This window comes from Oncorhynchus tshawytscha, linkage group LG22, assembly GCF_018296145.1.
Source record: "Oncorhynchus tshawytscha isolate Ot180627B linkage group LG22, Otsh_v2.0, whole genome shotgun sequence".
NCBI lineage: Eukaryota > Metazoa > Chordata > Actinopteri > Salmoniformes > Salmonidae > Oncorhynchus > Oncorhynchus tshawytscha.
The window spans coordinates 44,259,090-44,270,162 of NC_056450.1; positions in this window are offsets into that span (position 1 = coordinate 44,259,090).

Consider the following 11,073-nt stretch of genomic DNA (forward strand, 5'->3'; position numbering starts at 1 on the left):
CAACTGTTCTGTCTGACTCTAACCAATCAACTGTTCTGTCTGACTCTAACCAATCAACTGTTCTGACTGTAACCAATCAACTGTTCTGTCTGACTGTGACCAATCAACTGTTCTGTCTGACTCTAACCAATCAACTGTTCTGTCTGACTCTAACCAATCAACTGTTCTGACTCTAACCAATCAACTGTTCTGTCTGACTCTAACCAATCAACTGTTCTGTCTGACTCTAACCAATCAACTGTTCTGTCTGACTCTAACCAATCAACTGTTCTGACTGCAACCAATCAACTGTTCTGTCTGACTGTAACCAGTCAACTGTTCTGACTGTAACCAATCAACTGTTCTGTCTGACTCTAACCAATCAACTGTTCTGACTGACTCTAACCAATCAACTGTTCTGACTCTAACCAATCAACTGTTCTGACTGACTGTAACCAATCAACTGTTCTGTCTGACTCTAACCAATCAACTGTTCTGTCTAACCAATCAACTGACTGACTAACCAATCAACTGTTCTGTCTGACTCTAACCAATCAACTGTTCTGTCTGACTCTAACCAATCAACTGTTCTGACTCTAACCAATCAACTGTTCTGTCTGACTCTAACCAATCAACTGTTCTGTCTGACTCTAACCAATCAACTGTTCTGACTGCAACCAATCAACTGTTCTGTCTGACTGTAACCAGTCAACTGTTCTGACTGTAACCAATCAACTGTTCTGTCTGACTGTAACCAATCAACTGTTCTGTCTGACTCTAACCAATCAACTGTTCTGACTGACTCTAACCAATCAACTGTTCTGACTCTAACCAATCAACTGTTCTGACTGACTCTAACCAATCAACTGTTCTGTCTGACTCTAACCAATCAACTGTTCTGTCTGACTCTAACCAATCAACTGTTCTGACTCTAACCAATCAACTGTTCTGTCTGACTCTAACCAGTCAACTGTTCTGACTGTAACCAATCAACTGTTCTGTCTGACTGTAACCAATCAACTGTTCTGTCTGACTCTAACCAATCAACTGTTCTGACTGTAACCAATCAACTGTTCTGACTGACTCTAACCAATCAACTGTTCTGTCTGACTCTAACCAATCAACTGTTCTGTCTGACTCTAACCAATCAACTGTTCTGACTCTAACCAATCAACTGTTCTGTCTGACTCTAACCAGTCAACTGTTCTGACTGTAACCAATCAACTGTTCTGTCTGACTCTAACCAATCAACTGTTCTGTCTGACTCTAACCAATCAACTGTTCTGACTGCAACCAATCAACTGTTCTGTCTGACTGTAACCAGTCAACTGTTCTGACTGACTGTAACCAATCAACTGTTCTGTCTGACTCTAACCAATCAACTGTTCTGTCTGACTCTAACCAATCAACTGTTCTGACTGACTCTAACCAATCAACTGTTCTGACTCTAACCAATCAACTGTTCTGACTGACTGTAACCAATCAACTGTTCTGTCTGACTCTAACCAATCAACTGTTCTGTCTGACTCTAACCAATCAACTGTTCTGTCTGACTCTAACCAATCAACTGTTCTGACTCTAACCAATCAACTGTTCTCTGTCTGTTCTGTCTGACTCTAACCAATCAACTGTTCTGTCTGACTCTAACCAATCAACTGTTCTGACTGCAACCAATCAACTGTTCTGTCTGACTGTAACCAATCAACTGTTCTGACTGTAACCAATCAACTGTTCTGTCTGACTGTAACCAATCAACTGTTCTGTCTGACTCTAACCAATCAACTGTTCTGACTGACTAACCAATCAACTGTTCTGACTGACTCTAACCAATCAACTGTTCTGTCTGACTCTAACCAATCAACTGTTCTGACTGACTCTAACCAATCAACTGTTCTGACTGACTCTAACCAATCAACTGTTCTGACTGTTCTGTCTGACTCTAACCAATCAACTGTGTCTGACTGTAACCAATCAACTGTTCTGTCTGAACTCAACTAACAGTCAATCAACTGTTCTGTCTGACTCTAACCAATCAACTGTTCTGACTGTAACCAATGAACTGTTCTGTCTGACTCTAACCAGTCAACTGTTCTGTCTGTATTCAACTGTTCTGTCTGACTCTAACCAGTCAACTCTGCACTATACAGTATTGTGTTCTGTCTGACTCTAACCAATCAACTCTGCACTGACTACAGTCATGTTCTGTCTGACTCTAACCAGTCAACTGTCTGACTGACTCTAACCAGTCAACTCTGCACTATACAGTATTGCATTCTGTCTGACTCTAACCAGTCAACTCTGCACTATACAGTATTCTGTCTGCAACTCTGCACTATTGTTCTGTCTGACTCTAACCAGTCAACTCTGCACTATACAGTATTGTTCTGTCTGACTCTAACCAGTCAACTGTTCTGTCTGACTCTAACAGTCAACTGTTCTGCACTATTGCAACCAATCTGACTCTAACCAGTCACCAGTATCTGTTCTATACAGTATTGCATGTCTGTCTGACTCTAACCAGTCAACTCTGCACTGACTCTAGTAATGTGTTCTGTTCTGACTCTAACCAGTCAACTCTGCACTAACAGTATTGCATTCTGTCTGACTCTAACCAGTCAACTCTGCACTATGCAGTATTGTGTTCTGTCTGACTCTAACCAATCAACTGTTCTGCACTATACAGTATTGTGTTCTGTCTGACTCTAACCAATCAACTCTGCACTATACAATCAACTGTTCTGTCTGACTCTAACCAATCAACTGTTCTGACTCTAGCAATCAACCAATCAACTGTTCTGTCTGACTATAACCAATCAACTGTTCTGTCTGACTCTAACCAATCAACTGTTCTGTCTGACTCTAACCAATCAATCTATTCTGACTGCACCAATCAACTGTTCTGACTGACTGTAACCAATCAACTGTTCTGTCTGACTCAAACAATCAACTGTTCTGTCTGACTCTAACCAATCAACTGTTCTGACTCTAACCAATCAACTGTTCTGACTGACTCTAACCAGTCAACTGTTCTGACTGAAACTAACCAATCAACTGTTCTGTCTGGACTGTAACCAATCAACTGTCTCTGTCTGGACTCTAATCAATCAACTGTTCTGACTGTAATCCAATCAACTGTTCTGACTGACTCCTAACCAATCAACTGTTCTGTCTGGACTCCAACCAATCAACTGTTCTGTCTGACCCTAACCAATCAACTGTTCTGACTCTAACCAATCAACTGTTCTGTCTGAATTTCAATCCAGTCAACTGTTCTGACTGTAACCAATCAACTGTTCTGTCTGACTCTAACCAATCAACTGTTCTGTCTGACTCTAACCAATCAACTGTTTGACTGCAACCAATCAACTGTTCTGTCTGGATTGTAAATTCAGTCAACTGTTCTGACTGTAACCAATCAACTGTTCTGTCTGACTGTAACCAATCACTGTTTTGTCTGGACTTTAACCAATCAACTGTTCTTGTCTGGACTTAACCAATCAACTGTTCTGACTGACTCTCAACCAATCAACTGTTCTGACTCTAACCAATCAACTGTTCTGACTGACTGTAACCAATCAACTGTTCTGTCTGACTCTAACCAATCAACTGTTCTGTCTGACTCTAACCAATCAACTGTTCTGTTCCGACTCCCTAACCAATCAACTGTTCTGACTGACTCTAAACCAATCAACTGTTCTGAATTTCTAACCAATCAACGTTCTGACTGACTGAACCACCAATCTGTTCTGTCTGACTCTCAACAACAACTGCTCACCTGATCAAATTCAATCAACGTTCTGTCGACTCTAACCAATCAACTGTTCTGACTCTAACCAATCAACCGTTCTGTCTCGACTCTAACAATCAACTGCGTCTGTCTGACTCTAACCAATCAACTGTTCTGTCTGACTCCTAACCAATCTAACTGTTCTGACTGCAAACCAATCAACTGTTCTTGTCTCCGACTGTAACCAGTCAACTGTTCTGACTGTGAAACCAATCAACTGTTCTGTCTGACTGTAACCAATCAACTGCTCTAGTCTGACTCTAACCAATCAACTGTTCTGACTGACTCTAACCAATCAACTGGTTCTGACTCTAACCAATCAACTGTTCTGACTGACTCAACCAATCAACTGTTCTGTTCGACTGTAAAATTCAGTCAACTGCTCTACTGTAACACCACCGTTCTGTTTACTGTAACCAATCAAATTGCTCCTGACTCCTAACCAATCAACTGTTCTGACTGACTCTAACCAATCAACTGTTCTGACTCTAACCAATCAACTGTTCTGTCTGACTTAACCAATCAACTGTTCTGTCTGACTCTAACAATCAACTGTTCTGACTGACTCTAACCAATCAACTGTTCTGACTTCTGTTTTGACGACTCTGCACCTTGGGCCAATCAACTGTTCTGTCTGGACTCTAACCAATCAACTGTTCTGACTGACTCTAACCAATCAACTGTTCTGACTCTAACCAATCAACTGTTCTGACTCGACTGTAACCAACAATTGTTCTGTCTGACTCCTACCCAATCAACCGTTCTGTCTGACTCTAACCAATCAAATTGCTCCTGTCTGACTCTAACCAGTCAACTGTTCTGACTGACTCTAACCAATCAACTGTTCTGACTGACTCTAACCAATCAACTGTTCTGTCTGACTCTAACCAATCAACTGTTCTGACTGACTCTAACCCAATCCAGCATTCTTTGTCTGACTCCTAACCAATCAACTGTTCTGTCTGACTCTAACCAATCAACTGTTCTGCTGACTCTAACCACCAACTGTTCTGTCTGACTCTAACCAATCAACTGTTCTGACTGACTCTAACCAATCAACTGTTCTGACTCTAACCAATCAACTGTTCTGTCTGACTTTAACCAGTCAACTGTTCTGACTGTAACCAATCAATCTGTTCTGCCTGACTGTAACCAATCAACTGTTCTGTCTGACTCTAAACCACAGCTGTTCTGTCTGACTCTAACCAATCAACTGTTCTGACTCTAACCAATCAACTGTTCTGTCTGACTCTAACCAGTCAGCTGTTCAGACTGTAACCCAATCAACTGTTCTTGACTCTAACCAATCAACTGTTCTGTCTGACTCTAACCAATCAAACTGTTCACGGCTGCAGCCAATCCCAACTCGTTCTGGGCTCGACCGTAACCTGGCCAACTGCTCTGACTGTAACCAATCAACCGTTCTGCTCCGATCAGAAAAGTCTGAATCGGGCACTGTTCTGTCTCACTCCTAACGCAATCAACTGTTCTGTCTCGACTCTGAACCAATCAACTGTTCTGACTGACTCTAACCAATCAACTGTTCTGACTCTAACCAATCAACTGTTCTGACTGACTGTAACCAATCAACCGTTCTGTCTGACTCAACCAATCAACTGTTCTGTCTGACTCTAACCAATCAACTGTGCGTCTGACTCTAACCAATCCAAACTGTTCTGACTCTAACCAATCAACTGTTCTGGCTGATCAAACCAATCCCAACTGTTCTGTCTGGACTCTAACCAATCCAACTGTTCTGTCTGACTCTAACCAATCAACTGTTCTGACTGCAAACCAATCAACTGTTCTGTCTGACTGTAACCAGTCAACTGTTCTGACTGGATAACCAATCAACTGCCTCTGTCTCATCAGGCACCTAATCAACTCTGTCTGGTCTGACTCTAACCAATCAACTGTCTCTGTCTGACTCTAACCAATCCCAACTGTTCTGTTCTGGACGCTAACCACCACCCGTTTCGCTGACTTTGCAACTCAATCAGCTGCCTCTGTCGGACTGTAAACTGGCCAACTGTTCTGACTGTAACCAATCGAACTGTTCTGCTCTGGACTGTAACCAATCTACTGTTTCTGATCTGACTCTGCACCCACCACCCTGTTCTGACTGGCTCACAACTAATCCAGCTCGTTCTGACTTCTAACGATCAACTGTTCTGACTGACTCTAGCAATCAACTGTTCCTTGCCTGGACTCTAACCACCAACTGTTCTGTTCTGACTCTAGCAACCAACCGTTCTGTCTGACTCTGGCACACCAACTGTTCTGACCGACTCACAACAATCAACTGTTCTGACTCTCTAACCAATCAACTGTTCTGACCGACTGTAACCAATCAACTGTTCTTGTCTCGACTCAAAGCAATCAACTGTTCTTGTCTGACTCCTAACCAATCAACTGTTCTCGTCTGACTCTCAACCTAATCAACTGGTTTCTTTGACTCTAACCAATCAACTGTCGTCTGACTGGCTAAATTCACCAACTGTTCATCGATCTAATCAACTAGTGAAACTGTAATCTGACTTCTAACCAATCAAACTGTTCTGACTGCACTCTAACCAATTGTTCTGAGTCCACTGTAACACAGTCGCAACTGTCTGACTGTAAACAAATCAAACGTTCTGTCTGACTGTAACCAATTCAACTGTTCTGTCTGACTCTAACAATCCACCTGTTCGGACTGACTCTAACCAAGCACGTCTCGACTCAAACCCAATAAACTGTTCTGACTGACTCTAGACCACTCAACTGTTCTGTCTGATCTAAACCAATCAACGTTCTGTCTGACTCTAACCAATAACTGTTCTGACTCTACCACTCAAACTGTTCTGTCTGACATAAACCAGTCAAACTGTTCTGACTGTAACGCAATCAACTGTGCTGTCGACTGTAACAATCAACTGTTTGTCGACTCTAACAATCAAACTGTTTGACTCTAAACCAATCAACTGTTCTGTCTGGAGCTCTAAATCAATTTCTGTCTGAATCTAACCCAAATCAACTGTTCTGTCGGACTCTAACAATCAAGTGTTCTGACTGCAAAACCAATCAAACTGTCTGTCTGACTGTAACCAATCAACTGTTCTGTCTGACTCTAACCAATCAACTGTTCCTGACTGACCCCTAACCAATCAACTGTTCTGACTCTCAACCAATCAACCTGTCTCTCGAATCTGACTCTAACCAATCAACTGTTCTGTCTGACTCTAACCAATCAACTGTTCTGTCTGACTCTCAACCAATCAACTGTTCTGACTGCTAACCACAATCAACTGTTCTGTCTGACTCTAACCAGTCAACTGTTCGGCCTGTAACCAATCAACTGTTCTGTCTGACTCTGCCAAACCAATCAACTGTTCTGTCTGACTGAATCAACCGTTCTGACTGTAACCAATCAACTGTTCTGACTGACTCTAACCAATCAACTGTTCTGTCTGGACTCTAACCAATCAACTGTTCTGTCTGAATCTAAACCAATCAACTGTTCTGACTGACAAACAGCAAGAACTGTATCTGTCTGACTGTAAAACATCAACAGTTCTGACTGTAACCAATGTCAACGTGTTCTGTTGACTGTAAAACAATCAAACTGTTCTGTCTGGACTCTAAACCAATCAACTGTATCCGTTGACTCTAAACAATCACATGTCTGACTGACTTATTAACCTGTATACACTGTTCTGACCTCAAACAAATCAACTGTTCTGACGACACTGTAACCATCAAACTGTTCTGTTGGAGTCATAAACAATTCAAACTGTTCTGTTCTGACTCTAACCAATCAAACTGTGCTGTCTGACTCATAAGAAATCAACGTTCTGACTATAACCAATCAACTGTTCGTCGACTCTACCAATCAATGACAAATGTTCTGTTCGACTCTAACCAAATCAAAACTGTTCTGTCTGACTCTAACCAACTCAAATGTTCTGACTGCAACCAATCAACTTTCTGCTGACTGTAACCAGTTCAACTGTTCTGGGGACTGTAACCAATCAACTGTTCATGTCTGGACGTACAACCAATCAACGTGCTGTATGACTATAACCAATCAAACTGTTATGACTGACTCTAAACCAATCAACTGTTCTTGTTCGATCAGTCAACTGTTCTGACTCTAACCAATCAACTGTCTGTCTGACTTAACCAATCAACTGTTCTGTTGGACTCTAACCAATCAACTGTTTGACTGACCTTAACCAATCAGAACTGTCGACTTTGTAACCAACTAACTGTTCTGACTGACTCTAACCAATCAAACTGTTCTGTCTGAATTAACCAATCAATGTTCTGTCTGACTGTAACAATCAACTGTTCTGTCTGACTCTAACCAAATCAAAACGTTCTGACTGCAACCAATCAAACTGTTTGTCGACTGAACCAGTCAACTCGTCGGCACTGTACAATCAACGTTCTGTCTGACTGTACCAATCAACTGTTCTGTATGACTATAACCAATCAAAGGTTCTGACTGACTCTAACCAATCAAACTGTTCGGACTCTACACCAACAAACGTTCTGACTGGACTCTAACCAATCAACTGTTCTGTCTGAATATAACAAATCAACTGGTTTGTCCTGACCTAACCAATCAACTGCTTCGACTCTAACCAATCAAACGTTCTGTCTGACATTAACCAGTCAAACTGTTCATGACTGTAACCAATCAAAACTGTTCGTGACTGTACACCAACAACCGTTCTGTCTGACTCTACACCAATCAACTGTTCTGGACTGAACAATCAAATGTTCTGACTGACTCTAACCAAAATCAACTGTTCTGTCTGACTAACAATCAACTGTTTCTGTCTTGACTCGAACCAATCACATGTTCGACTCTAAAACCAATCAACTGTTCTGTCTGACTCTAACCAGTCAACTGTTTGACTGAACGCAATTCAACTGTCTGTCTGACTGTAACCAATAAAAACTGTTCTGTATGACTCTGATACCAATCAAACTGTTTGACTGTAACCAATCAACTGTTCCAGTCTGACTCTAAACCAATCAACTGTTCTGTCTGACGCTAACCAATCAACTGTTTCTGACTGTAAACCAATCAACATGTTCTGACTGACTCTACCAATCAACTGTCTGGACAACAATCAAAAAGTGTTCCTGACTGTAACAATCAAATGTTCTGTCTGACTCTAACCATCAACTGTTCTGACTCTAACCAATCAACTGTTCTGAACTGAGACTCTACCAATCAAACTGTTATCTGACTGTAAACCAATCAACCTGTTCTGTCCGACTCTAACCAATCACACTGTTTCTGACTCTGAACAATCAACGTTATGTCTGACTCTAACCAGATCAAACTGTTCTGTCGACCTCTAAAAATCACACTGTTACATGACTGACAACCATCAAATGTTCTGTCTGACTTAACCAATCAAACGTTCTGATATAACCAATCAACTGTTCTGACTGGACTCTAACCATTCAACATTTCTGTCTCACTCTAACAATCAACTGTTCTGACTGACTCTAACCAATCAAACTGTTATGTGTTGGTGGACTGACCTCTAACCCAAGCAACTGTTCGGACGTAACCAATCAACCTGGTTCTGTCTGAATTAACCAGTCAAACTGTCTGACGTAACCAATCAAATGTTCTGTCGATGTAACCAATCACCTGTTTGACTGACTCTAACCAATCAACGTTCTGTCTGACTCTAACAATCAATGGTTCTGTCGGCACTCTAGCAATCACACTGTCTGACGTAAACCAATCAACTGTTCTGTCTGGACATTAACCAGTCAACTGTTCTGACTGTAAACCAATCAACTGTCTGTCTGACTGTAAACGAATCAACTGTTCTGGTCTGACTCTAACCAATCAACTGTTCTGACTGTAACCAATCAACTGTTCTGACTGACTTAACCAATCAACTGTTCGTCGGACTAAACCACAATCAAACTGTTCTGTCTGACTCTAACCTAATCAACTGTATCTGACTCTAACCAATCACGTTCTGCGACTCTAACCAGTCAAACTGTTCTTGACTGTAACCAATCAACTGTTCTGTCTGACTGTAAACCACCCCAACTGTCTGGATCTGATCTAACCAATCAACGTTCTGTCTGACTCTCAACCAATCAACTGTTCTGTCTGACTCTAACCAATCAAACTGTTCTGACTGTAACCCAATCAACTGTTCTGACTGACTCATAACCAATCAAACGTTCTGACTAACCAATCAACTGTCTGACTGTAACCAATCAACTGTCTGTCTGACTCATAACCAATCAACTGTTCTGACTCAACCAATCAAAACTGTTCTGACTGGACTGCTAACCAATCAAATGTTCTGACGTAAACCAAATCAACTGTTCTGTCTGACTCATTAACCAATCAAACTTGTCTGACTCTAACCAATCAACGTGTTCTGTCTGACTCTAAACAATCAGATGTTCTGTCTGACTCTAAACAATCAAAACTGTTCTGACTGACAACGCCAATCAACTGTTCTGTCTGAAATGTAACCCAAGCAAAACTGTCTGACTCTAACCAATCACACTGTTTGACTGACTTAACCATCAACTGTTCTGTCTCACTCATAACCAAATCAACTGTTCTGACTGAATCTAACCAATCAACTGTTCTGACTGACTACTAACAATCAACTGTTCTGACTGAACCAATCAACGTTCTGTCTGACTCAAACCAATTCAAAAACTGTTCTGACTGTAACCAGATGAACGTTCGTCTCACTCTAACCAGTACAACCAGGACAAACTGTTCTGTCTGTATTTGTGTTCTGGTCTGACTCAACCAGTCAATCTGCACTATACAGTATTGGTTCTGTCTGACTAGATAACCAGTCAACTCTGCACTATACAGTATTGTGTTCTGTCGACTCTAACCAGTCAACTCTGCACTATACAGTTTGCATCTGTCTGACTCTAACCAGTTCAAATCTGCACTATAAATATTGTGTTCTGTCCGACTCTATATCCAGAGTCAACTCGAATATTACAGGAGTTGATTCTGTCTTAATCAACCAGTCAACTCTGCCACTATACAGATTGTGTTCTGTCTGCTCAACCAGTCACTCTGCACTATACAGTATTGTGTTCTGGTTGACTCGAACCAGTCAACTCTGCCCTATACAGTATTGCATTCGTCAGACTCTAACCAGTCAATTCTGCACTATACAGTTATTGAGTTCTGTCTGACTCGAACCAGTCCAACTCTGCACTATACCAGTATTGTGTTCTGTCTGACTCTAACCAGTCAACCTCTGCACTTATACAGTATTGCATTCTGTCTGACTCTAACCAGTCAA